The sequence below is a fragment of the Seriola dumerili genome, unplaced genomic scaffold (assembly GCF_002260705.1).
Source record: "Seriola dumerili isolate Sdu_G_001 unplaced genomic scaffold, Sdu_1.0 BDQW01000161.1, whole genome shotgun sequence".
NCBI classification, from domain to species: Eukaryota; Metazoa; Chordata; class Actinopteri; order Carangiformes; family Carangidae; genus Seriola; species Seriola dumerili.
Genome location: NW_019174416.1, coordinates 1251824 through 1274179, shown reverse-complemented (window position 1 = coordinate 1274179; position 22356 = coordinate 1251824). Strand labels below are relative to the sequence as shown.

The 22356-nt window shown below is 41.1% G+C and overlaps 1 protein-coding gene across 1 annotated transcript in view; it reads left to right on the top strand.

The window, feature by feature from the left end:
* Positions 1-1750: 1750 nt before the first annotated feature.
* The window catches only part of nlgn3 (neuroligin 3), a 117140-nt gene continuing 96534 nt past the window's right edge, over positions 1751-22356 (top strand). The window contains exon 1 of the mRNA XM_022751764.1: positions 1751-2053. The gene's annotated coding sequence lies outside the window, so the exon portion shown is untranslated. The remainder of the gene's footprint in view (positions 2054-22356) is intronic.

Below are 22356 nucleotides of genomic sequence, written 5' to 3'. Positions count from 1 at the left end.
ATAGAGGACATTTAAAAACAGTGTCGACCAAATTGCTGGACAACCTCAGTGAATGAAACACATAACAAAAAATATAAACAGAACAGAACAGACCCAAGGACAACAGAGGGATGACACAGAAAGACAAAGCAGGGATGATACAATATTGATCTCAATTGGATTTAAAGGCCAAGGAGAAGAGATGGGTTTTCAACCAAGATTTAAAAATGTCAATAAAGGGAGCAGACTTATATGGAGGGATGAACTGCCCTATAGTGTCATTTGGCTGCTGCAGGTCTAAGATTAACAGTAATGTTTCAAGTAATTGTTACTTTTTGTTTTGCAAGAGTATTTACATGATGCAGCACAGTTTAGAGGAGCTATGTTCACAAATACATGAAAGCTGTTTACATAAAAAAAACATTTATTTACCCTGCATATAAGATGTCTATAGTGTATCTGGCTCTTCTGGAAGAGAAATCCCTTCTCTGTTGCTCTTCCTGATATGTTTCCATTTTTTTGTGTGTGTGTAGTTTTTCCATATCTGAATGAAGGGCTAAAAGGACAGAGAGCGTATTGTGCAGTCTGTAAAGGTCTCTTAGGCCAAAATGTGATTTTGTTAAATAGATAAAATTGACTTGACCCCGAAAATTGGGAAATAGAATAAGTGGACTGAGGAGCTTTGGCTGACCTTGTTGCAAGGTACGGTGCTCCTGTTCACACTCCAGCACTGATAAAAATCAAAATGAAGCTAACTACAAATAATATATTATACATAAAGTGCTGAGGCTGTTAAAAATCAAGTATGGAACTGCTAATGTAACCATTTTAACAAAATGTTTGAAAACCCTAATTATCCCTCACCAGCTGATATGTAATCCTCTTATCTCACATTCTTTTTTTTTCTTTTTTTTTTTTTTTTAATCAATTGGATATTAAAGGGGCAGTTCACCAATTTAAAGGCATGAAGAACAGTTCACTATAGTCATGTGGGGAGACACTCAAACCAGTGTATGGTGATGGTACTAGTGAAGAAGATTACTCTGATGTCAATCAAGTTGCATTATGGGAAAATGTGTCCCAACAGGCAAACCTTTGATTACTTTACATTTCTTTTCTGGTTCACAAGGTGTATGAACATGGAAAATACAGGTTGTGGAGTAGCTTTAATAGACTAGAATTAATTCATTGAGTGAGGAATTCAAGATCAACCTCAAACTTCCTCCCTGAAAAAAAAACTGCACTGTGGGTTATTAGGCTTTTAAATAGCCTATTTAGCATTTAAGGAACTTTTCTGTGGCCTCTTTTCATTCATTACTTTTCTCCAGCTTCATAAAATCCCCCCTCTCTGCTCTTAACCTTGTGTGATCTTTGTAAATACTTTATCTTTAGTAAAATGTATTCTTGATTTTAAAGGAAATTCCTACAAAATGTAATACCTGCAAATTTAAGAAATTCTCCAAAGGACCAACTCTCAGCCCCGAGCAGATTGAAGCCTTTAAGAGGATGATGTAGGGTTTTTGTGACATAGACACTAAAGCGTGGCCCATCACTGAAATATTAAAAACGCCCATTTTTGATGAGCTGTCAAAGAAGGCACAGGAGAAGGGCAGAGCGTAGTCGGAAGCCATAAATCCTTCGCTCCTTTTCATGTATGATGCGTGTGCCCTTGGTTACCTAGTAACTCTTTTCTCCATCTCCAGTCGGCGCTCCCGAATATCCAGCCGGGATCGCGCTGCGCGCCCCCGCGAAGCTCGTGTTGAGCCCAGGAGTCAAGGCAAAAGCATCAAAACGCACCAGGACTAGGAGGAGAGCTTCCCGCTGAAAAAAGAAGAAGAAGAAAAAAACATAACATGGGAGAAATGCATTGAAATGACAGCGGAGCGAGGATAATGAGAGCCGTTATCGCTTCACAGGAAGGTCATTCCCGAAAAACATAAGCAGTGCGCAGACTATACGGATATTTGGAGTACGTACCCGACTGCAAGTGAAGACCCCGAAACAGTGAAACATAGTCCCGGCTGTTTATTTTCACAGAACAAGGCATGGGGGGAATTACATCTCGACAAGGCAGGTGAGTCATTTCATGATACTTGCTGAGCAGCTGGGGGAAAAAATCTTAAGGCTGTCTGCGTGGTGAGTGACTTAGGAGGTTGCAGGAGAAATGGGCACATCGGGCTGCTTGGATTGAAATTGGAAGACTTATATTTATATTTATTTTCCTGAAAAAATAAACTGTGCTTTTTTTGTGGCGCTACATCGACGCAGAGCTGTAAACCCGCACGAAGCAGCACGTATACTTCCCAAACCTATTTGGATTTTGTGACTTGAACGGACTACGGCGAGTCTTATTAGAGGCAGGGGATTTGGATGCTGTGTGTGTGTGTGTGTGTGTGTGTGTGTGTGTGTGTGTGTGTATGTGTGTGTGTGTGTGTGTGTGTGTGTGTTTTTTTGCCCACACCGGCATATGTAACGTGTCACAACACCACTGCGCTGCAAACGTCATTGCAGAAAATAAAAGCTTGTGATAATTGTTCAGAGCACTTGTTACTTGGCCATAAAGACATCTTGTGTGCGTGATGGAGCAGTGACGCGCAATCTCTCTCTCTCTCTCTCTCTCTCTCTCTCTCTCTCTCCCTCTCTCTCTCTCTCCCCCTCTCTCCCTCTCCCTCTCTCTCTCTCTCTCTCTCTCTCTCTCTCTTGCTCTCTCCCTCCCTCCGTAGAACATAAATGAAATAGCCCGTTGACTTGCTTACTCGCAGATGAAATGAAAAACTCTTAAGTTTACCGGATGTTAAAACACGAATTGCTTAATCAAATCGGTGACAGTGACACCAGATCATAGATTTTATTTTTCATAAGAGTGGGATCTTCCACCGGTTTGTAGCAATATATATACCCCACTCCCATCTGTTTGTGGTGAGGGTAGCTGGATAATATGCCACAGGCATATACGTGGGGATCCCCATGTTACAATTCTTCTTTTAAGTTTTGCTCATGAATTGATTTCTTGGGAAGTTCATGGATGAATAACTGGCTTGCTCAGTGTAGATGCGTGGTTGTACAGCATCAGCTTCAATGAGAGTTTCCCTGGTTATTGAAGGATATTTTCATTTAGAGTGACGAAAAGAGTGATCTCAAAGGACTATATTTTATTAATGTGGCGCATGTGCATCACTGAATTTCTCTCTGATGTAGTAAACTATGAATCTACCTCTTTTCATCACATGCTGACATTGATCTTTTAGACTGATTTCATGACTGCTGGAAAAAAAAAAGGTAGTAAACAACTTCACTTTTCCATCTTTATTATTCCTATGAAAAGCTGTAGAGACCAGATGCAGAAGCTGCTCGTGGAGGGAGGGAGGGAGTTTAGTGCTAAATTTAAAGCACAGTGATGATCCTGCAGGCCACTGGTGTCGACTTTCTCTCATTGTGAAACTCCTGGACACGAGCTTGGAGATAAATAGTCTCATTGTAGTCGGTGGTGGGAAGAATGATTAACTGTGAGAGTTGAATTCAGAAAAGGGAAGAGCGAGTAAAAAATGTAAAGCGAGAGTTGTCATGGTGATTGGTTGAATAAGCAATGTGTCCCTGAAACCTAAGCATTTAGGAAATGATCCAGCGTTTTATTTGGCATGCGTTCCACACTATTGATGAAAGAAGTCCTTAATGGGTTATAATAACACAGACACATAGAATTCCTAGTTTTTGTTGAGCACATTTAAAACCCTATGAAATTTGATTAGGACTCTTTGGATTTTGATTTGATTTGCTGGCAAATTGTGTTCATTTATATTGTATGTGTGTTCCTTCAATATCATGTGAAGGATTATGCATGCTGCTGCTGCTTGTGAATTCTCTCTCAGGCCCCTCTATGTTTGTATTCCAGTCCAGCAAAGTGATATTTTTTCAAGTTCCCTGCTGTTCTAATATTCATTCTTCCCCTCTTCACCCCCCCCCCCCCCCACCCCCTGCTTTTTTCTGGGGTTGTGCTTGATCTGTGTAACAATCATGGCAGCCCTAATTTACAATGAAAACACTGCAGGAGAATAATTACAGAGAACGCGGCCCCCTGACTGCGTTCATTTGACAGACAGGTTTGACTGGAAGGGTTGGGCCATCAAGAAGTGGTCAACATATGATCGCTGACGGACACCATGGACTAACACAATCCTAAACGCACACACACACACACACATTTGAAAGTGCAGCATTGAGTCTGTTGTTTACCCTGTGCGTCTCAGGACTGCTCGAGAAAAGCTCCATGAGACTCCCTGTCTGCTGCAAAGGTCAGCAAGGCTTCTTCCTGACCTAACGTGAATACACCTGAGTACGTCTTGGCCTGACTTAACATGGATGAGCCACTCATTGGTCTCCGGCCCAAGAGGCCTCTTGTTCTTTAGCCTTCAGTTTCTCTTTCAGCGTGCTCTCGTTATTGCTCTCACATCCAGACGCATGGGTCGAGGAGGTGTGTGAGGGCGCGTGCTCCTCAGTGTATACGCAGAGGTGTGTGTTGCACATATGAGAAAGGCTGCGGAAGGTTATTTGTGTTTTCTAATATTCTTCATTGTGTTTGACGTGTTGTCGTGAAGCAGCAGGAGCAGGAGCTGAATAATTTCCCAAATGGATACCTCTGACCTTCTGAAAATATGTCCTATCGCTGGCTACCCTACAGCCGGGGAAAAGCCTGTCATTGTTCCAGCACTGTTTTCACAACTTTGCAATGTCAAACACACAAAAAACGAAAAAGGCAGTTGTGGAGAATTTGGATTTAATGCAGATTAGTTTCCACCACATTACCAAGCAAACAAAATGACTGCATTGGCCTTGATGGATGATGCTCACAAAAAAAAAAAAAACACACAGTTTAGAAATGTCTTACTAAACAGACAGTTTACAGACTTTCTTTAAACTAACCACTGCCTCTTGTTGGCACAAGAGAAGAGATTCATTTAGAAACTGAATCCAGTCTTTACTTTATTACCACTTACAGTGTAAATGATTCAGAGTCATTCAGGTTTTTAATTGCCCTACACAATAGCAGCAGAGCAGAGCAGAGAGCTCTGAGAAACTGATGAGGCAACGAACGGCAAAATCTTTTAAACCCAAGTCAAACTGTGTATCATGACGTGTCAAATGCGCTCATTCATAATCTGGCCATACGCACACACAGATGTACGGTGACTAATGAAAGAGGATAAACTTGTCTCTGAGTATTTGTTCAGGAGGATAGGCTTTCATCATCATTAAATCACACCTTTTGTGAGAGAATCGCTGAAAAATACCCAGATTGTTTATTTTAAAAATTACTCGAGTCGAGCGACAATTCACCAGATGCACTTGTGTCATATTCGTTTTAATAATGAATAAGACATATTTGTTAAATCTGTGAAAAGATGAAAGTGTCTTTGTTTGACTAACAAAATGGTTTTGGCCTGAGGCAGAAAGATACGCCTCAAGTCTACTGCACATAACATATTTAACAGAGATTTTACATTGTTCATGGCCCAAAAACATCTCCCCTGACTAACAGGTTTCCCTGCCAAAGACCAATGTCTGCTTAGTAAACAAGATTCTTTTGGACATCGCCATTCTAACTGCAAAGCAGATGTCACACAGTATGCCTCCACTCACTGTCTGCCAGAAGTTATCTATTTATTATTTATTTATTAATTAGACAATTTACACTCAATAGCACGCAGACCGAGGACGAGGCCGGCTGAGTTAAAATCCGAGACGTAACCAAACATGCAGCAGCAGTGAGGAGCTATTTTTGATTGTTTTCCTCTTTAAAGGAGACTTTTTAAAAATGCATCACATGGAGAGAAACAGCGAGAGGTGGGGGGTGGGAGACTGCACAGATAGGGAGAGAGAGAGAGAGAGAGAGAGAGAGAGTGTGTGTCTCTCATATGCAAAGCTGTACTTTAGACTTACATAAGCTTAGCTTTGGATAAAACTCAGCATTCATGTGCAACATGCAGACGACATGAATGACCTTTTTAACTCCGGGATAAAGGAATCAATCCACTCAAGCCGCTAGTGGAAGTTTTGTTTACATTCAATTGATTTTATTTTGTGAGACTGTTGCAGATATTTGCAGACTGTGGCTTTGGTTTACACGCTGAGGTGTTGTTTGCTTTCCACTTGCACATGCAGTGTGATATGACAAACAACTAAATCTCAAATATATGTATAAGTTTCTGTGGATCGGACCAAGTCCTGTACTTTCTGTCCTCTAGAAGTCCACGTCCGTAGCTTGCCAGCTCATTTAAATTTTAAAATGTCTGTCAAAAAAATATTTAAGGAAAGCCTGACAGGAACAAAGAAAGTCATTCTGTCCTTACTTTGTGGCTGACAGGGGTGAAGCCCTGCCTGTTTGTTTTTGAGAAGTTCACCTTAATCCTTATGATTCAAATTGCATTTTATTCCGCTTAATCCACCCTGAAAATACACAGACAGGGAATCAACACTTTTTAAATCCTGGGGATGAACGTGACCGTCCAGGTGAAGTTGAAGTGACAGAGTGTGCCTTTCGCCCGTCAATTCTCCAGCTCCTTATCCAACTAAGCAATCGAAAAGCCCTTTTATCTCCTCATTTTCTTAACATGGAGTGAGTATTGTGTGGGTCTGGCAGGACACAGAAGCGAGGCCCCGTCTAATTCATGGGGTAAATTAGTGGAGATAAGGCCTGAGTCAGTACCTCTAGCCTACCATAGATCCCCTGGGGCAGGCTCTTAAGGAGCTTAGTAAAAGCCTGTCGTATGAAGACATGACATGGAGCTGGCTAAATGGGCTACGTTGGAGTGTCTTCCATCAACCTAATAGTCATATATGGGTCACTGTCGTTCAGGCTTTAATCCCATTCAATTTATTCATTCTTGGTTATTAATTCAGAGTTTTAGGAAAACATGGCACTATGTATAAGAAAGGTGAAAGAGGATGCATTAGTGAGGCTCTAATGCAGCTGTGCACCAAACTGACAAAACATTTCGGCCCACTCATAAGACCATGTTGTGCAAGACTATGAGTCTGTGCACCAAATCAATAATGAATGCTGGTTTACCCATAGTAAAAGAACAAGGAAGAACTCCTCCAGAGTCACTGGGTCACATACACTGGGGAAAAAATTAGAAGCTTCCTCGTGCTTCACAGTGGTACGGCTTTTTTTTTTTTTTCTTTCTTCTGCTGCTTGCATATCCCATAATTTTTCTCTGGGGTCCAGCAGCATGTCTCTGCCACTGCTGAGAAATTACAGACACCGCCCGCAAAGTCTTTTCCAGCGAGAACTACAAAAGGCCATGTCAGGTCTCTGTGATATATGTGGGGCCATGTGAAGTGGAAAGCATGCTGACGGATAGGACACCAGCCTTTGCGGGTGTGTGTTAACCTCATAATGCTGACAGATTACAGATTTAAATATTTTAAATCTCACAGAGCACATGCTACTGGTGATGAAGAGAGTGGAAATGACTGCAGTAATGCAAGAGATTAGCAGAGAACCTTCCTGTTTTTCCCACATACACACACACACACACACACACACACTCACACACAACCTTGCCACCTGGCCGTCATATCCTCATAGACACCTGCGCCACAAGTAGACCCAAGTAGATAGTTTCTCCCTTTTGTATGGTCTCTTCTTTCCTTTGTCTTTTTCTTCTCTCTCTGCACTTGCCTGTAAGTGCTTGTGTTTCCACACATACACATACACACACACACACACACACACACACACACACACACACACACACACACACACACACACTACCCTGGTAAATTTTACATTTAGCCAAATCAGAGATGACATTGAGTCCAGCGTCTGTACCATGCTGCTTCATCTTTCCTTCTATCTCGATGCAAGTTGTAAATAATGTAGAAGCATTTATTTATATCCTTTTTTTTTTTTTTTTTTTTTTTTTTTAGTTAGACTGGCCCCACACTTTTCACCTGTATCTGTGAAAATGCATACACAGATAAGGCATTAGGCGCCGATGTGAGACGTCCAAAGCTCTAGCTGACCCAGGTATTACCTATCTAGCTTTTATTTTTCATTTTACTATTTTGGCTACTGAGGATCATGGAGACCAAATAAAATATTACATGTATTTTAAATTTAACACATGATTGTGATGGCTCACAGCAGAAGGGCCTTCGGCTTGTCCCTGTGTGGATTATGATGTTTTTTACTCCGTAGCCAGAATTTACTGCAACCGTATGCCCTTAAGAAGTTTCTGACTAGCCCCCTAGAACAGTGAATAATGTGTTTTTTCCTCTGCATTTTCTTTATTCATTAAAGTGTTAATAATACAGTACATTTTCTGTAAATTAATCTTTTTTTTTTTTTTAAACCTTCCCCCCTCTCCGAGAGATACAATTCTTGCAGACAAATGCTAAATCCCTTCATTATAGCTTTTATTTTTTGCCCTAAAAATTAATTATTAGAATAGCAGCTCTTAAAAAAAAACAACAGTAAACTCAGCCTTAAAAAACTCACACGTGTAATTTATGTATAATTATAGGATGTAAACTCCTCCTTGGGACATTAAAACCCCCGAATTCCCAAAAACAACGGTGCGGACATGTCCTTGGTGTGTTGTGTGGTAGCTGCGGCTCTGTCTTTATTAGTGCTCACTTTGCCTTCCACATTCCACATACATGCAAATCAGGTTGACTGGAGACTCTGAATTGCCTGTAGGAGTGAATGTGAGTGTGAGTGGATGTTAGCCCTTTGATGGGTGTCCACAGTGTCCTGTTATAGTTGTAATCTCCACTAACCTCAGTGAATAGTAGCACAATAATAGCAACCAAATCTGATCTGATTCCCTTAATAGCGTTACTATGTTTTGCAGTGTGGATGCTTTTTAAACGCACCATAATGACATTGTAAACCATCTACCTTAATAGAATAGCACCTGCATTGGGGTTGGTTTATACGTGTAGTCCTGCTCCAGTCTGTAATCTATTTTTATCTCTTGCCAGTTTGCCAAAGTTTCCTGATAGCCTTTGGGGACAGAGAAATTCCTCCATCACGCTCAGGCCCCATCTGTGCCCGTATTCTTCTCAAAAGGAGCCATCCTCCACAATTATAGCATTCCTCCAATGATACTATCATCATGCCATCACTCTGTGTAAGAACAGGCTCCAGGAAATTGACTTGATATTAATCTGACAAAATTACCAAGAAAGGAAATTAGACTGGGGAATTTTCGCTGGCGTCGATTGTGTTTTAAAGGCGGGATGCACACTTTGCATGGCTGTTGGAGCTTCAATAATAGAACATTTCGTTTATTGATTATTTGAAATATTCTGTGACCGTGCATGTCAAGCTTTAAAACCCATGCTAAATAGTTTATTTGAGCCAATATGTTCTCTGTGACTTACTGCAGCTCATTACATTGATACGGATCCAGATTCACCTGAAATCTGGGTCATTACAGAAATAGCCTTGTGGCTTACTCTCCCAAGATGGCAGCTCTGATGAATTGGTGGCTGTGGGTCACTATGACAATAGATTGAGTGAAAAGAAAAGAATAAAAAAGAAAAAAAGAAAAGAGCATGAAGGGTGGCACTCGAGGTTTCGATGATTTTTCTTGTTGGTTTGAAGTTTTGTTTCTGAGGAGGCTGGTGATGTGGGCGAACACATAAGGCTAGAGGGCTCCTCTAGGCGTTTTTCTGATCCTTTAAGTAGCACAGATTTGAGGGTTTTGCTAAAACTGCCCAAATTATCTGCCCAAAATCCATAATCGCATGTTATTTGTGGAATGCTGTGACTATGTGGGATGCTATTTGAACCATGATTATTAATGTGCTGCATTTTCATGGGCTAAAAGTGACATTTTTAATACTTGATGCATTTCTTATCCAGTTGAAACTGCGAATGTGACACATTTTGTCTCTCGAGTCTCAACAGCAGGAAGGTAGATTTGGGATGATAGACTCCAGAGTTATAGTTTCTCTCATAGGTCCTTTTGGCCCGCGCCCACTGTGAATCTCAATCGGGTTTAAGAACAAGTGTTGAATGACATAATAGTGGTGGGCAGTTCAGTCCTGAAGCTGAAGAGTGAAATGATACTGTTAGATAGAAATGCTTCTCCGAGAGTAGCAGGAATGGAGAAGGGATCAGAGAGGATAAGAGCAGGGACAGAAGGAAGAGGTGAGATTGAAAAGAAACAAGAGGAAAACGGTTAGGTTGGAGAAAGGTAAGCCTGGATAAGCCTTTTGACAAGTGAGCTCTGGGCCGGAGAAAGCCAGTCAAACAAAAAATCTGCCAAGTTTGTTTTATTCATGCTGTGGACAACTACAGCTTCACTATCTATTTTGTACAGCGATACACAGACAACAAGCGGAATACAAATGCTACAGAATTGTATCCTGGAGTTTTCTGCGATCCTCTCTTTTATGTGAAGATTTTTGATTGAGGCAGATCTCCCCGCCATGTTGAAAATTACTAAATGATTCAACGTTTTCTGACACCCCAGAATTTACTGGCATTCTCATCTCTTATTCTCTTTAATCACATCCTCTTTCAGTCCAAACCTGCCTCACATACATTTCATGCATTTAAAATGCTACAGAAGCCCTAACTCCAAAGCAAACAGTGACAATAAGCATTTATTGTTTTGCAGCTTTTGGTAGCCTGGCACCCAGTAATATGTCAACTAATGGGATGTCGAATGGAGTTATTTGCTGTTGCTGCTGAAGAATAACAATTCACCAAACAGGATATTGAATTTACATTCTTTGAGCCTCTTCGTGATTTGTATGACCAAGCTATCTCCCAAGTCCAAAATAAATTATTGAAAGGAAGAGGTATTGTGTATTTTGCAGTCCGAAAGGCATCAGAACTGTAAAATATATTCCAGGAGGACTGCTAAATGGCTACACTGCACATTATTTGATTGGCTGTTGAAAAAGTACCTCAAGGAAAGTCATTTGCCAGCATGCACACACACACTTAACGCGCTGCGCCCAAAGACACCTCGGGGTTGATTCTAATGATACCCATGTGATTTATCCAGCAGATCCATGATCAGTGTGTAAAAAAAGGAATCCAGAACTGACCTAATAAGCCATATCTTTGCCTTTGTTTCCCACTGTGCTTTTTTTGAAATAAGATGTTAGGAAGCACGAATGAGGAAACCTTATCACAAAAGACGTTGGAAATGTGACATATTTCCTCAGGGATAATTGTGCTTTGAGTCTCAGTGGCCCACTTTTCCTCCGTATTGATGCTTTGCTGCACACGAATGACAAACAGCTGCATCACATGTAAAGGTCTTTCTAGTCAAATCCATTAGCAAAGGTCCAGAGCAAAGGACTTGAGAGGAGAGTATATTCCATTGAGAAAATGTTTACTCTTTGCGTTTAATTGTTGAGCACAGTGTGAAAGAACTCGTCAAATTGGGTTAAACGAGGATCCTGGGTTTCACTTTTAATCTGAGACTTGCACCCCCATACCCACGCAAAAACAAAACGCTGCTAAAGATAAAAAGCGACCCAAACAGTAGAGCTTGGATATAGTGGTGAATGGCTCATAGAGGATATTTATGTAATCTTGGGGCACCAGGGCTGACTCAAACCCGACTGAGAGCTGCTGTTGCAGAGAGAGGCCCAAGGACAGTAGCAAATTTTCGAAATCCCTGGTAGACACAGAAAGTTAAGACAAGCAGTGTTGCAATAAAACAAAGCCCAGCCCATTTATCTGAGCATCCCACACAACCCCTGGCCCAGATTTAGAGCCCCGGGCATCCAGAGCTACCAAATCTTCTGGCAGCCAGTGCCGCAGATATTGATAGGAAGAGCGAGAATCCCACCAAGGAATTCTGAATTCAAACTTCCCGAAACATGAGCTTGTCCCTTAATGGTCCAGAATCACACACACAAAAGAGTATGATATAAAACAGTAAGTACTATAATCACATTGTAAATCGTAATAATTTGTTTCTCATTGATTTTTGCTCTTTCTGTGAACTTGTTGAGCAAGTATCTCATGCAATGTGGCATTAAGAGTTTATGGATTGTTTGACAAAGCCAGGTCTTTGATGAGTATTTGTAACCTCCGGAGACAGAACAGCACCGCTATTCCATCAAGAGCGAAATGCCTGTTTGAAAACAAATAAAAACAGGCCCTCTCTCATCATTAGATCTAAAGCACTTAATCCTTCACAGAGGCGCCTCTCCTCTTCCTCTGAAAACCTTTTCTTTTTATCCATCACATATAGATTTCCATGGTGTCTGCATACCAAGTCTGCTGATGCTAACCTCTGGAGGTGGAGGACAGTCCATGCCATCATGCCATCATGGCGCTCTTAAGGTTGTCCCAAGCTAAAATATTCACAAGATTAAAAAGAAGTGCCTTATGGATTACAGAGGTGAAAAAGAGTCTAGAACTTAATATAAAAATAAAAAAAACAATAGCTGCAGTAACAAATGCTTTTGCTTTTGAAAACTTGAAGCATTGCACTTTGGTACTGTCACGTGCACTAGCTTTGAATAAAAGCTGGATTTTTTTTCCTGCTGCTTTCTTGTGATTTATCTCACCATTTTTTTTTTGTTGTTTTTTCACTGCCAACTCATAGAACACAAAAAGGATAATAAAGATCACCTACACCCAGGTAAACACAAACTGCGACACACCAAACAGGCCAGTCTTTCTGCTCACCGCAGGGGTAAACGTTGCTGATAGGTGATGTGCAATATTGGCTTCGAAGGCTTCGCTTTCAGTGTTTCTGAATGTTGTGGGAAGGCCATGTAGTCACATGAAATTTTACAGCAGGCATGCAGGCACTTTCATTGTTGTGTTTGCTCCTCGCAGAAGCTCTGAGGCTCTTCAGCTAGAAAAAAAAAAAAAAAAAAAAAAAAAAAAAAAAACACAATGGCCTGCTTGTTCCGTCTCTTCTACATTCATGCCTGGTAAAAGGAACATAAAACTCTCTTCCCCTCTGCGAGCCCCTGCTCGTTGCACTCGTATTGGCATAGTTCAGACACAGAGGAATAGTTTTCAAAGTGTCACCGTTTAGGGCATGGTTTGGATGTCAGCAGTTAAATGAATAAATAATGCGCCCTCAAGTTGCATTTGATGTAGCGGGATCTGATCTGATATGACTATTCACTCAAGCTAGCTAACATCCAGATGTTAGAGGGAAAACCCTTTTTTTTCCCCCCTCAGGTTGCTAATGAAACATGGAACAGGGAGGATGTTTGTTGTTGTTCCACTGACAAAAACATTAAGAGGAAGGTTGAAGAAAAAAAAAAAAAGAAAAAGGAAAACAGATAAGCGTATGATTTGGAATTGTTGCGTTGTGTGTGCGCGTGTGTCGTTGCATGATCACGGATACACAATGCAGCGTCTGAGTGTATATATACAGTATCTACAGTGTGCGTCGTCCTTGCTCTGGGCTTCTTTGGTGCAAAGTAGGCACAGAATAGGAAGGCAGATACAGTAGTAGCTCGCAGTGCGTGCTGTGTGCAGTTTTTGAGGAAGTGCAGACAACCCGAGGCCAAATTTGCCTGCAGTGGTTGGACATGGCCTACTTCTAAGTGTGCAGTCATTAACGTGGTCCTCTACTCTGTTTAAAGTACACAAATGGGATTTTAATTCCTACCCACAGTTCCATATTCAAAGTGTCTTTTCTCTCTGCTGGATTCAGCGCTGTAGTTTATGATTGTGTTACATACACATATGATGGATTTCAGAAGGTGGTGACACCCTGTGTGTGTGTGTGTGTGTGTGTGTGTGTAGGTGTGTGTGTAGGTGTGTGTGTGTGTGTGTGTGTGTGTGGCGCCTCGCTGTATGACCTTGAATAGTCACAGTAAGCCGCAGTGTCTGAGGATGTGTGTGTTTGGTATCGTAGTGGCCTACTCTTGTCTCATGGAGTTTGTAGTGCCTGTGTGTGTTTGAATAATGTCCTGCAGGAGACACTCTAAGTGCGATGTCTAGGACTCAGGCGTCAGCAGTAATATCAGGGCAACCTCTCCTCTCCTCTCCTCTGTGTGCAATGGCATGGGGGATATTACAGCATTAGAACGCATGAATTATGGCCATATTGTTAGCTCAATGTCAGGGGACATAGACGCGTTTCTGGTACCACCATGGCATCAGTCAAAAGCTAGAAAAGGGAGAAATGGAGATTATGAAATATGTTTTAAGTATTTCCCTGCACACACTGTTTTTGGGCCGTGTTGATAAATCTAACCAATTTCACTGAATAATGCTATATTGAATTAGAATGCCACATTTGTCACAAACTGTTGTGAGCTTAAGGCAGCTCCCCTGTTTGATCTGAAGGCTGCTGTGCTATCATAGTGCCAGGTACCACTGAGCATTCTGTATCATAGTAAATGGATCTGTGCATTTCCCAAAGACGGGGAGGCAGAAAAAAAGAAAAACAACCGGTGCAATAACAAAGGATGCATTACCTAATAGATTTGGCAGAAATACAGAGTTCAGGGCGGTCTGATAAAGCTGGGTTACAGTACTTTAATCAATCACTAAGAACACGAGCCAATTTAGGAAGAAGCCTGACATTCAAGATAGGCTTTCAGACAGGATTAGAAATAGTGAATGGAGAGTAGACATATCTGCCAGGGCGAGCCGAAAGGACTGTTGTCAGGGGACAGTGTTCCCTCCTCCATGTGTGATATTGAGGCATGTCTCTGCCTCATCCGCACACCCAACTAATCCTCCCCACCCACCCCTATATATTTGAAAAGTCACATTCTGTCTTCCCAGCCTTGCCCCTCAGTGACACTTGTTTTTTTGTTTTGTTTTTTCCACGTATGCAGATGAGCATTAGTAACAAGACAGCGTTGGTCGCCTCTGTTGTTTACTCTCTCCCTTCAAGAAAGGGCACTGTCATTTAAAATGTCCCTCGGAGCTCATCATCAGCTGGATTCTCTGGCCTGACTAATAATATCTAGAATATCAATGTGAACATGTAATAAGCCGAGTGAGACGGCTGCTTTTCTAAACAGACAACTGGGAAATGCACTGGAGGTAAAACAGCTGCTTTCTCTCCCTGCAGGACATCTTTCTGGTGTCTCTTTTACGTAGTCACACACAATCGACCCTGTGTATCTAGTCTCTAGCACTTTCAAATAACTGTACAGCGGCATCTTAATTGAAATTGTGATTAGTTGTTTTCCGAATGTAAGGATAAACCTGACTCTATCCTCAAATTTTCAAAGTAAATTAGCTATTTTTCCAAAGCTTAAGGATTCCCTGAAGGGAAATCCTAACCTTTAGCCCGGGCTCCAGCCCTATAGCCTGCGCTGGATCAATGGGGAAAGCAGCCAGAGACTGTGATGGTGCTGGATAAGAGGATGGTTCAGCTGTGGTGATTGATATCACCTCACTAATCCCTCTACATCTCTTCTAAATCCACCTGGCTGCAGCTCTGAATGAGCCTGTAATGTGATGAAATAAGATTTAAATGCTCAACACCGCATTTGCATTTCCAATCGTCATATTTTTAAAATGTAGATTATTTATTATTGAGCTGAAATGAAATGAAGTCAGGATTTTTTTTTTTTTTACTGATATTATGTAGGTTTTTATTTGCATTCATACATATGTATTCAGACTCTGCGGATGCTAAGTACAATGCATCTTCTTTTCAAGGTCTGAATGCATTCTCCGGTAAACCAGTCTTTCTCTGAAATGTCAAAGTCTCTATGTCACATTGTCCCTGTGAATATTACAGTACTATTAATTTCTAAAACACTTCTTATTAATGGCTGATAGGGGCCATGTGGTGCGGCATGTGTTTGTTTGGTCTTTGTTTACACTGAAGATGAAGGTCACCCCCTCATTAGTGCAGCAGCATCGTTTTTGATGTTGTGATATACATAGTAATCAAGTGTGGCTCACATCGCTGTTTACTGTTGACCTTTAGTTAAAAGCACATCACTGTTGGGTCGGTTTGAAACTTAATTATGCTCCCATAAAACTCCAGGGATCATGTACAGTGGACAGACCTCATTTAATCTGTTGTCATTAGGCTACAATAACCCTGTGCTCCATCTGTAAATAGGGCCCACACCATAATGCTCATGAATCCATTATGCTTTTTTTTTTTTTGTATTAAAAAATAGATGCTGTGTGTTTTGCTGTGTCAAGCGTACTCGTGTACATCTCGTCTTTCAGCTATGTATTCAGAAATCCTGCTTGTCACACAACAATACACTTTGGCACCTCTCACTTCTCTGAAACTAGCAAGCATTTGCATGTCAATAGCATCATTCTACCACTGTGCTTTTGGCATTTGTGAATACTCTGCAAAGAAGCCAAGTAGTTGAGGTCTTTGAAAGGAAACATCAGAATAAAGTGCAACGCTGCGTCTATTAATATGTTGTTTTCTCAAAATCAATCTCATCTTAATTGCTCATCAATCACAATGAAGGACTCTTAAATGTACTATTTTTAAATGCATGCAACATTCAAGTGCATGCCTCCGGTGGAAAAGGTGAAGCTACAAAACTGCTGCATCTGATGCAACAGAGCTCTGTTGCAGAAAAGACTCGGTGATACTTTTAGATCAGAACAAATCAATTCAATTGTGTTCTTACACAAAACCGAGAGTCTAACACCATATTTTACCTGACTGTGGAATATCTCTGTTTGCACATTAGTGTAACTGCTCCTAATGCATTATTAGCTCATTAATTTTACAGGCAGCATCTGGGTCATGTCTCTGCTTGGTGTATGTTTCTGTGGAGCCCTTTCACACCGAACAATAAAGCTGATCCTTCAGTTTTCAACGAGAACTGCAGCCTACTTACCTTAAATTAAATATGTTATTTAGCTTATTAGGCCATGGAAAGATTCATTTTCTCAGCATACTTACAGTATGTATTGCACATGCCCACACATACAGTACAAGCTCATGCAGGAAGCTATTACATTTCACAGTCCAGCCCCAGCAGTTCCCATTTTATTTGAAAAAAAAAAATTAATTTCACAATCTTCTGGACAAGTTGATCTGAATTTTTAATCTTTGTCTGCAGAAAAACATAATTCAAAATGCAGTGGATGAAAGTGGTGAATTACTTGCACTCAGTGCACGGCTCCACTGCTTTTTGAAATGATGCATAGCTAAGTGTTGTCCTCAGGATGATCGGCTCTTCAAAGATCTGGCTTTGTGTGGTTTGTGAGGATACTGTGTTTTAGTTCCTGTAATAGGGGTTGGTGTGTGGCAAGCACATTACAGCTGCAAGAATTCATTTTCTCTGTTCCTACCAGGAAACGTCTACCGAATTGTAGACATTACTGCATTGTAAATTACCCACATAATCCCACTTTTAGATGTATATTGTATGCTATTCATTACAAACACAATCTAAATCATGTTATCATGAGAACCCATTCCTCAGGCCCAGAGGAACTGTTTTGTTCCTTTCAAATAATTGCTCACCAGTGTGGGTTACTCTTAGTTGTATTTCTGCATTTGATGCTGGCTCTGCAAATGGTTATTCAGGATCAAGGACGTGGTCTCTGCATGGTCTCTTTAACCCAGAGTAAAAGAGTCAATACTAGCCATAGGAGCTGATCCACCTAAGATTTTATAATGCAGTGCCAATGAACTTGGAACCCTGATTGTGAGAGATCAAATCCCTGTTGTAATTACCAGCCAGACCTCAATTAACTCACAGCAAACCCTCAGTTCAACTCTATATGTTTGTCAAGTGTTAATAGCTGCTTTAAGAAAAATGTCTCCCTGACGCCCATCCCTGCCAATTCTTTGGTATTTGTGATCCACTTGGATCGATCTTCAATGTGCTCCATATTGTTAGATACATTACTTAAAATTACATATTTTAAGCATTCAATACAGTTTAAATCAGAAGGAACCCATTTATCCCAAACGATGCCCTCATTACTCTCAAACTATAATCAATCAGCGTAAATGTAAGTGAGTTCTCCGTTCAGGCAGTAACTGTGGTAACTGGCGGAGAGCTCCATGACAAGCAGCATTTTGACTAGAGTGCAGCAGGGGTAATACACAGCAGTTCACATTTGAAGTGATTGTCATAAACTTTGATTTGCTTTATAAATGTAGTGCATTGCCATCGCTGTTCAGGTTCCTTGCTCTTGCCTGAATTTTATTAGGGATGCATCCCAGAAGGCTAAAAATCCATCCTCCTTTCCACTGTAAGCCAGAAATTGATGTTAGTGCTGCCGTGTTATACGTGCTGTCCTCACAGTGGAGGCGATGAGAGGAGCTGCTTGAAATATTTACTGAATTCTCCTTGGTAGGCTCGAGTATATCCTCTCTAGGAATTCAGTCATGTTCCACATGTGCTCACCAAGTCCAATCAAATGTGTTGCCACCTCACAGATGTAGGATGATTTGACCAACAGGTAACCGCAGCATTCAGAAAGGTACAGTTATGCTAGAAGTTCATATATTGAAGATCTGATGCAGCTGATAAATGACACTTCATAATGTGTGTAATAAAAAAAATGCTCTTTTGAAGTCATGAATTTCGTATCTTTACTTCACACCGGTTCCTTAAGATAAATGCTAAAGTCGGCACGCTAACATTCTCATGATGACCATGGCAATGTTTAGCAGGTGTAACATTACCATGTTCACAATCTTAGTTTAGCGTGTTAGCAGCTAAAGTCTGCAGTGCAGGGTTAAAGCAAAATTTTGGAGTCCTGACAATTCACTTCCTGGGCGCCACTGCTGACTTCGGCAAATTTTGTGACCATCAATACAATAATTGTAAAGACGCTTCATGAAATAACAAAAAAAAAGTCAGCCTAGCGGAACTGCTGGTTGAGCAATCACCACAGTCGGTAAAATTCACTGAATGTTAATGACTGTTTAGTCTGAATCATTAGGTTGGAAAAAAAACTGAATTTGTTTACCTCTATTGAAAAATGGAGATTGAACTTTTTTATCCATTCATCCATTCATCAAAGTGTATTTATTTGAGAATATTGTGATGGTTTACTCTGAACTTATGGTCATGAATATTTTTCTCGCAATATTTGAACTAATACTTGTGTTATTATTTATTATTATGCTTGTAAATACACTCCTTTTTTTGGAAGAAAAGGATGATTATGTTTTGTATGTATGGACTCCAAACTACATATACGATCACATGATAGATGCATGTATTGATCAATGCTTCTCGTGTATAGAGAAAAACAGTCTGTTGATAGATGGTCTGATTAAAAATAATGAAAATACTGCCTCATGAAGAATAGCTACAGTGTAGAAGCTTATGACTTAAAAAAAAAGACAAAGATCACTATGTGCACAATGTTCAGGAACATTACCATTAGCTCTACAGACCGGCAAGTTTAATGCCACTCCAGAGGAGGACAGACTGTGTTTGTTGTGTAAGCTAGGTGAAATTGAGAATGAGGTTCATTTTTTTGTTTTCCTTAAGGAATGTACTTTTTAGTAAAATGTCCTCTATTTATGTTAATTTCTTCTGCCTGGATGATTATGAAAAACTTGAGTTGTGATTCAGGAAGGCTACTTTCATAGCAGATTTTATTTGCCAAGCTTGGGAGAGAAGGCAGGATATTTTGTAATCAATTGGAATGTAATGAAATGTTTGACCACTGCAATTGTACTTCTGGTCTCTTATAAACCCATGAGGGTTGGGCACTTTGTGTGCACGACATGACAATAAACAAAATATAATATACAATGTATATAAGGAAACCAGAAACAGCCTCAGACACTGTCCTGATGAAACATTTGGTGAATAAAGCGTAGTGTAATAGATACGAGTTGTGCGAGATGTTTTAAATTTGAGGAATATTAATGGAGGACAGACAGACATCCTTATGCTAAACATTCTCCAAAATTCATAATATATTCACATATAATGCTATAATTGTATGGTTGAGAACTCCAGTAATGCAACAACATCAACATCCAGAGGGGAATGGTGTAATGAATTATGTAAAATGTGTAATATAAACTAACTCACCAGATATTCACTCGCCTTGTTTATGGTCAATGATTTGGCCCTTTCTTAAGACGGGCGCCCTGATCGTCTCGTGCTCTTTGGTTTACAGCACTTTGGAGCCACGTTGGCAGGGTGATAGAAATTACACACAAAACACTTCGTCGAGAGAACAGATCCCACCCTGCAAACGGCATCTGTGGGAGCTTGGATAATGAGTATGCCATGTGGAAAGCCTTAATGTGTTTACATACGGCTAGATTAGAGACGGACCCAATACTTGCCCCTGCGGTTTCTCAAAGAATCCCTGTGGGCTGCTTGAGTGATTAGCTACTTTGAGTTTTTTCAGCAGGAGTGTCTAGTGGGACTCTGCAGTGGATCAATAGGAGTTTGGATGATGAACTGTTGGGGAAATTTCTTTATTTATCATTTTTTAAATGTAAGCTCCTCGGTACTTTTCCATCTAATTGAGTCAGTTAGCTTTGATTAATATCCCCGTACTCCGACATATTGTTGCACGTAGCATATTACTTCCTAAACTGTATCTGACACTCAGAGGCTCGCACACCCAGTCAAGAGAAAGAGAGGCAATATAGATGTAGTAATGGGCCCACTGCCTCGACTTGCAGCTTCAGGTCTTCTAGATCAAATCTGTCCCTATCATTTTAGTCATGAGGAGCAAACAGTTGTTTCAAGCACCGTCAGCAGTTAGCAGAATGGCTATTTATTTGCTGTGCAGCCCAAGAATTCATCTCAACATGTAGTCACCTGGAATCTGTCTTTATTTGGCCTGCCAAGCTCACCTTTCCATGTTTCCTCGGCCGCTTCGGCTGGTAATGACACTCATGGCAGCCTTTATCGAAGCAGCCAGGAGAAGGGCTGGAGACGCAGCTTAGAAGGCAGCTGCAGCAGCAGCGGCGCCACTCCTCACTCCTCACCATCTCCCTTTTTGCTTCTTTAAAAATATGTCAGCATCACCGTGGTGATTAGCAGTCCGAATGTGCTGCGTCTTTGTCCTTGATTTAATGCCAAATCTCCGAAGTAATAATGACTGCACACGCTCTGAGTCTTGACGAAAAAGGCAAAGAAAAGGAAGAGGAGGCCCCCGTCCCTCACTGTTACACTAGCACTGGTTCCCAGCAGGAGCCTTATGAAGCCTCGGTTTGGTTTTGACACTTTGCGAATGTTGTTTCTGAAACATGCCAATCTCCTTGATTTAATATGGCGTGCTGTTGTTTGTCAAGCCCAGGAGCTTATATAAGGAGTGTGCCTGCGAGGGAAGACGTTCAGTTTGTGTGTACATTCATTATTGATCTTGCTGTGTGCTGAAATCCGTGTTTGCCAATTTGAAATAAACACGTGTAAGCAGACAATTTACAGATATACTGTATTTTCTGCAGTATTGACACAGAGGCCAGAGAGTGAGCCTATCATGAGTTGAGCTTGTCTCAAAATGGAGTCTTTGCACTGATGTGGACTGGTGTCTTTCTGGTGCACAAATGGAAGGCGAGGACACTAAATTAAGTTTTTGCCTTTGCCTCTCACATTTTAATGAGTTCAGCTGAGGTAACTGCCCGAGTACATAGGTTTCTGTCTTCTGTTTCCCGTCTTGTTGCCTGTCTCTTATCATTTCTATAATGGCGCATTCAGCCGTGGTTATAATGTAACAGCACTAGAGGCATTTGTAATCACTGATTACACTCTCTCAGGTCAGGACGGCTCACTTCATTTGAAGTTAGATGTTCTAGAGGACTAATGCAGCTTTGTGAATGCCTTTGTTGCAGACTAGCTACTATAATAACAGAGTGGGGAGAGTCAGAAGCTCCATCTACTCAGAACTCTTATTGGTTCCTTTTTTATCAGAGTCCATTCAGCCTCTCTCTAAGGGATGTCGGGGCGTAGGAGTACATTGGCTCTGTGCTCAGACTTTTATTGCGATGCAGAGATCTCTCTGCTGTAGGAGAACAAAGGGTCTTCTACAGTAAGTGTACATGGCTGTGGGCTCGGACCAAAATAAAAAGGAAGAAAGTCTTATGTATTTCCTTCTAAATATGGGATCTGTATGAGGACGGCTCACGTGTTGTAGCAATGGAGCGCCTTTGAATAATGATGAATAGGGACTGGACCTTCAGAATTTAACATGTCCTATTAATCAGTGGCCGTAGAGTTTGGGAGGAGAGCATGTACTTGGTGGAGTACACCCCCCCCCCCCCCCCCCCTTCTCTCTCTCTTTCTCTCATCCTCCTCTCCTCCCCTCCCTACCGCCATCACCCCAGTTGTATTTATTACGGGCTGCAAGGCCACGGTGATGAGACGATCAATATTTCTGGGATGATGAGGGAGAACTCATGCAATCTCTCTCTCTCTCTCTCTGTTGCTCCCTTGGCAGCGCTTCAGCAGGTAGAGAGATCAAAGCAGAGAGGACCTCTGAGATGGTGTTGG